Genomic DNA, 7,233 nt, shown 5'->3' with positions numbered 1-7,233 from the left:
TTTTCTAACACTCTGCCACAAATCTCCAATCTTGTTCCTTCCAAATCTCTGATCAGTGAGCTAAACCGCTGACTTCTCCTTAAAAATCTACACAGACCTGGGGATCCCTGGGTGGCTCAGCAGTTTAGAGCCTGCCTTTGGCCCAGGGCGCGATCCTGGAGTCCCGGGATCGAGTCCCACGTTGGGTTCCCTGCATGGAGCCTGCTTCTCCCTCTGCCTGTGTCTCTGCCTCTCTCTCTCTCTCTCTGTGTCTATCATAATAAATAAATCTTAAAAAAAAATTTACACAGACCTACCTATACTTCTAGTCATCTCTCATTCCTGACAAAGTGGAAAAATAGGCACACTGCTCAAAGTTCTAACTTTGGAGAAGGTTCCCCTTTACCCCTTCGGGATCACCCCTATGTGACTGTAGCTATTTTTGGATGCTCCCAAAATACGGTGCACAATAAATTAGGACCAGACCCTTCCTCCCTCAGTAAATTTGCCATAGAGCATACCACGTGAGGTCACAGGTGCAGGGGGCAGCCCGGCAGGACTAGGAACCATGAGAGCCTGAGCCACTCTATGTGCAACTGAGCCCAGCCCACGGACACGTGGCTGGCATTCCCACCGGCTGACAGTGCTGTTGTGCGCGCCCACCATCACGGCTCTGTGGGTTAGGGCACAACCATCTTGCTGGCAGCTCAGATCACACAGCAGCTTGGCAACCGGCTCCAGAACACAGAACGAGCCCGGAAGCTGCTTCTGAAAAGGAGAACAGTTGTCTGAAGAGGACAGCGTGGCTTTCTCTCACAACCCAAAGGTTGGCACTGTGAGTCACCTCCAGAATCCTGCCCGAGGCTGTCCACGGTGCCTTATCTGCTGCAGCATTCCCGGTGTGCTTGGCCTAGCCAGGTCACGTTTCCCGCGCGGGGAGCAGCTCGTGCAGTGGCTGCAATGGTTGCAGGGCCGCCTCTTGCTCTGAGCCTCGCTCAATACCGGTGGCCTTTCATGCTACTTAGTAAACGAGCAGAAACAACGCTCAAATGAAATAAATGCTGACTTCAAAGCCAAGAAAACCCGCCTCTTAGGCAGTGCATTTCTTTATTTGTGGAAGGAGCCAGGTAAAGAAATTTTCCCATGATCATGGAAGGATATCAACATACCCCGGATCACAGGACCTCGAGAATTTTTACCAAATTCAGGAAGGCTCCTGAATTTTTATTGGGCGCTTATATCCAACCCTCTGACATGCATGTCTCACAAAGTCGTGTGAAGAATTCGATACTTCCCATGTACTTCCCAGATGCACTCATGATGGTGCCTTTCATGCAGTAGATGAGCATAGTGCCCCACAAAACGGAAAAATTATGAAATTACCCGAAGACAAGATTGTGACAGAGGCTGGAATACAACACAGCCCTGCAGTAGGACAGCGAGTGTGCTTCTGGGCAGCCAGCTGAAAATAAACTGCTTCTGGTGGTCTCTACCCAAATGTATAGAGAAGAAAGTATTCTCTAAAGCTCCAGCTGCATTCCACACACTGGGGACTATTTATTTAAATCTATTCTAGCAAATAAACGGTATCTGTAAAAGCAGCTGCAACTGGAATCCCACCTGATCGAGTGGGACGGCCATTCTCCAAGACCTGAATCTATCTTCTGCACAGGGCGGAGAGACAAGATACACAGTGACGTGGTAGGAATCACCATCCCTTCATCCTTCTAGCCTTTGAAACGGTGTTAGTCTCTGCAATCCCTCCAGAAATGCAATATTCCTTTGGTTTATTGCTCTGGTAGGGAGGGATAGTTCTAGGGCCTCTCACTGAGCCTTTCATCAAAGTCACCATAACTCCACAGTGCATGGAATCAAAGAGAGGAACACGTCCAGCTGGCATTCCAGCTATGCGTTCTGGAACTCACAGTGAGCCAAGAGACCCATCCAACCCACTGTGGAATGGGCCTAGCCCTAAACTCCTTCATTAGTCTCTACCCTAAGTATAGAGGCATTTCGGTTCCCAGAAGGAGCATGAGGTGGGAGCCAGAATCTAGTAATCTCCAAAATAGTTGCTGGGTTTCATAATCGTTTTTGCAGTACCCCTAGCCAATGGCTGTGAGTTTCACCAGGGAAGGCCAGAAAGACCTGCAGCATAAATAGGTGGCAGGCTGCTGGGTTCCTCAAGGGTCACCATGAGCAGCCCTGCCCCACCCTGTTCAAGGTGTAAAAATCTCTGAGTCTGTGACTCAATTCTCATACAATTAGCTAAGAAGTCATGACTCGGCTGTTGTGACTTAAACCAGGCTTCTTTGAAACGGGCCTGGAACTCTAAGCCTGGGTTCTAATACAACAGTGGTCTGGACTGCCATCCCCCTCTCAGTGCTAGGGACACCACCGCCAACAGGCCCTGGCCAAAGGTCCCTGTGGATCAAATCGTTCTGATTACTGCTTCAGCCCTGATGCCCACCTGTCTTTGACCTCCTGTGGGCACAACTGCTAGACGCCATCATGCCTAGGAGATCCGCGCAGTCCATTTCAGTGATAGCATCCCAGCTCCCATTCCTGGACCACAGAGAAGTTCCATTATGGGATTTCAAGAAAGCCAGCACTCCATTCACCAAGAGCTCTTCCAAGCTCTAATGAAAGGAGTGCCAGGGGCCAGAAATAGGGGAGCGGGCAGGCCGAGATTACACAGAAAACCCACTTCAGCATTCCAAAGGTCTTCTCAGCCTTTAGGTACCTTACTCAGCATGCAAGTAATGACACCCTCGTCATCTCCGTTCAGCATCGCCCACTGCCGGATCCAGGCTAATTCACGGATTCCAAAGTCAATCAGATGAAAAACTCAGTGCTGCTCTGAGCTGCTCAAGCTAGTGCACTGAATCTAGAACCTTGGATAATTAGATCCATTTCAGCAAATTCAGTCCAGTCCAACAGTACTTCCCTTCATTCTGAGAAGGGATCTTCTTGGAATCCTTAGGATCTACTCCCATATGTATCAGTTATAAGTCTTCTATTGCTGCGTAACAAATTACCGTGACTTTTGTGACCCGAAACCACACTCATTTAGTCTCTCAGTTTTCTGGAGATGAGGAGTCTGAGTGTGGCTTAGCTGGGTCCTCGGTGCAGGACACAGCTTCTGTCAAGGGGTTAGCTGGGCCGGGTTCCTCTCCGAGTATGGAGACCTCTTCTAAGCTCTTGTGGCTGCTGGCAGAGCTCAGCCCTCTGCACTTGGAGAGCTCAACCCCTGGTGTGTTAGCCGACAGCAGGGGCTGCTCTCAGCATCCAGAGCTCCCTGCAGGTACGTGCCTCCCGGTCCTCTTCCAGGCCCTGTCACAACATGGCAGCTCATTTCTCCGGGGCCAGCTGGACAATCTGCTGCTCCAGTCTGCTGATACAAAGTCTTATATGGTGTAAAGGAATCATACAAGTGACTATCCCACCTTTGACATCTTCTGTTGTCTAAAACCAAGTCACTGGCATGTCCCCACACTCCAGACAGGACTACACAAGACAGAACTCATCGGGGACAGGGTCCCCATAGGGTGTGTCTGACACAGCTTGTATATCCCAGGTATCTTCTGATAAAAACTGGCTAGCTAGTCACCGGGCACTGCCAGGATTCCAGTTTAGGTACAGGTTGAGAAGCAGCGAAAGATTATTATGATGATGGTTGTGGAAGGGAGGCGAGACAACTATTTCAGGAGAGACAACAGGATCTTCAGACAAGCGGAAGACTAACTTCCTCGGGGTGGAAGGGCTGCTTGTATTGGCAAAAGCAACCCAGTCTAACGTCGGGTTTAATGTCCCCGGCTTCACTGGGATCGTCCCTAGGCCATCATCTCAATTCTGAGGGTCCTTCTTTCTCTTTCCCAATCAATGTCTTATCCCCAGTGTGACAAACGTTACTAGGTTGTGAATTCAAGTTGCTTGGTAATTCACCATCTGCTCAGAACGTATCAGAAACCCGTGTGGCCACAGGAAACGAGAGCTACTTTCATGGCAGTCATAGAGGCTTCCTGGTTCTTCAAAGCCCAGACTCACCATTTTCCTTCACCCAGTCTTTATACTTCATGGTATGCATTAAAATATAGCATCTCACCTGCTGCTTGGATGCCAAAGCCTTGTCTTCTACAGGAACTTGACCCGGGTATAACGGGAGTTAACTTAAACGATACTCTGCCACTGAAGTCTGTGAATTACAACCAGCGACAGAGTCCATCTTGTCTCTCCGTCTGTAAGAAGGCAGAGCTGTGGAGGATGAGATGTCTGGGGAAGCTCCTCCTGTGCACACCCAGTGGTGGGTGGCCCGCCTCAGGTCACTGGCGGCCTACGGAGCCAGCAATCCCAGGACAAGGCGCAGGCACAGCACAGTGGGGACCAGCTGAGCCCTTGAGGCATCTCTCCATCTTGTCACCCCACTTGACCATGATGACACAGCCCCGCGGATCTCAACCCAATGGCCCCTTGGATACTGAAGTCTGACCGGTGCCAGCCTGTGCCCTGAGGCCCCGATCTCTAGCAGAGAGTGAAGTGAAATCACAAAGTGGAATATAATGGGTAAGAGAGATAAGCACAGGTTAGAACCAGAATTGAATCAAAGAATTTAAACCAGTTTGGTGGTGAGAAGATCTCACTGTATCTTGTCTACCTACGTGGGTTAACTGGGATGTCTTTTGCTCCTCTCTTTTCTGAATGGGTATTTTTAAACTAATTGCTCACTTCCTTCTGCCCCATTTTACATTGGGGAAGTTGGAGGCAAATGAACCGTCTAGACCACAGGGGCCGTGGGCCTCATGTAAGCTTCTCTCCATCACCCCTGAGGCTGAACTTCTACCTGGAGGCAGTAACTAGAGGAGAATTTCAGGCTGTACTGCCTGGGGGAGGGAATGAGCATCATATGCGTAGACCCGGTCATGGGAAGGGGGTGAACTGATGCGGACCAGGTAAGGGGATGATCTGTATGCGAAAAAGATACTGACCCGCTAACACTCAAGTACGTATCTTTTATTCCTTCTATTGATGAGAATACAACTCCTTTGTAGTGTTGGGGGCCTGGTGACATTAGTGCGCTCAGTATAATTTAGAGGTCTTGCATAGGGTTTTCGTTTTCATTTTTTGTTTCTGAGCGGACGGTGAGCTCAATGCCCAGAAGCCCGGAGCCAGGGCGGCCGGGAGGACTGGAGCTGCAGTGAGCGGGGCCCGCGGGCCCCACGGGGCCGGGAGCCGCGGAGCCAGCGCCGAGCGCCCCTCGCGGGACCGGGCAGCGGGGAGGAAGGCGGCACCAGACCACGAGCGGCCCACGTCCTCTCGCTTCCCAGTGCCGGAAACTGGGAAAGTCATAATTACTATGACCATTTTTCTCATACATAAAATGAGAATAAGAAGCCACAGAGCCAGGAATGCTAATTGTGAAGGTCTACACGACGGGCTTCACGCAAAGCCTTTCACGCAGAGTGCGGAGCCCGTGAGAAGGATCCCGGGCCAGGGCCGCAGCGCCCTCACAAGGAAAGCACTCACCCAGAGGCAAAACAATTAAAATAGGGCAACTCTTCCATCTGTCAAAATAACACTGTAAAAGATGATGTCACCGAGGGTGCAGCGCCGTGAGCTCGAGGGCTCGCTGCTGGGCTGTAGACTGGCCCCTCCGCTTAGGGGGAGCCTGGCAGGTGGCCGATGGCCCAGGACAGACGCCCGAACCCGGGGCCGCCTCGGCCTGCTCAGCACGAGGCCCTCAAACACCAGGGCCGGCTGGGACGCTACACGTGGCCGCGGGACTCTGGAAAGCAACGAACGGCCACCGCTGAGACACTTAACCGTATTAGGTTTGCCAACGTCTATCAAATAGTATAGCAGTTAAAATGACGTTGCTGGGGTGAGCGAGAGAACAGCAGCAGCCGCAGGAGCGCGGGGCTCCTGGACCTGGGGCACCCACCGTGGGCTTGCACAGCCGCCGAGGCCGGGCAGCCTGGGGCTCAGCCGCCACTGGGCGGCCCGGCCCCACTCGGGCGCCTGCACCGCGGCCTCCGCGGGCTCCCCCCTCGGCCTGGGCCGCGGTCAACACAGCAGCTGCCAGCAGCAGCCACGCGGGACGGGAAAGCCCGTGCCTGCGGCCGTGAGGACCACCCCGGGGGCAACAGTGTCTTCTTCAGGGTGCTACTGCTTCCCTTTGCCCAAGGCCATTCCGGCTTCCAAGAGTTTGAAAGTAGTTTCTTTCTTTGTAGGAAACTTGAGAAACAGAGGATGCCAAAAATACCTCCCACATGATCCTATCACCTGAAACGAGTGTTGCTAACCTTCTGGTTTATTTGATTGAAAACCCGAGACTACTACGGAACTCGGTATCCCAAGGAAGCAGCGTAAGCGACTCAACCACTTCACTCCCGGAGGCCACCGATATGAATTCCATGTTCATTACTATATAGAATGTGGGTACTTATACCACCAGCTAGAACATCCCACCTGATTTTTACTTTTTTTTTTTTTTTAAGATTTTATTTTATTCATGAGACACAGAGAGAGGCAGAGACACAGGCAGAGGGAGAAGCAGGCTCCAGCGGGGAGCCCGACGCGGCACTCGATCCCGGGAACCCGGGGTCACACCCCGAGCTGAAGGCAGACGCTCAACCGCTGAGCCACCCAGGGGCACCTCCAGCTGATTTCTGATTTATTTTCTTAAGATAGTTTCCTGTATGTGACGACATTCCTGGGCCAAACTCCCTAAGGCTCTTTTTACAGATTGTCAAATGAATGCACATTTACACATTTATAATAAGAAAAAAGACCTGCTTAATAAAGTATAAAATGGGAATCATACTTGTCCTAGCTTTGTAAGTTGTTTGAATATTAAAAAGTGCTTTGTTAAAATGAAGGCATTATGTAAATATATTATTCTGATGCAAACAAAATAAAACCACCTATGACAATAATCTCTCAGGGATTAGTTTATAATTTTTACCCCATGCACTGTCATCACTTAAAACAATTTCCAGGAATCTACATTATATCTTAATAAATGAAGTTATCTTAGTTACTGAAGTATTTATACTCACAGGACAATCCCATGCCTCACTCTCCCGACTCCCTTACTGTTTGCCTACTCTGATCCCAGAGCACCTTCTCCTCTTGACTGGATTGTGACCTTCGGTAACTAGCACCACCACTTAACGCGGCTCTGCTTCCCAAGGCTGATTAGCTACTGGGCTGATATTGTTCACCCCTAGGAAAATATTTTGTAAGTTAAATTCCTCAGCA

This window comes from Canis aureus, chromosome 21 (genome assembly GCF_053574225.1).
Source record: "Canis aureus isolate CA01 chromosome 21, VMU_Caureus_v.1.0, whole genome shotgun sequence".
NCBI lineage: Eukaryota > Metazoa > Chordata > Mammalia > Carnivora > Canidae > Canis > Canis aureus.
The sequence above is the reverse complement of the archived record's forward strand: the minus strand, read 5'-3'. Positions refer to the sequence as shown.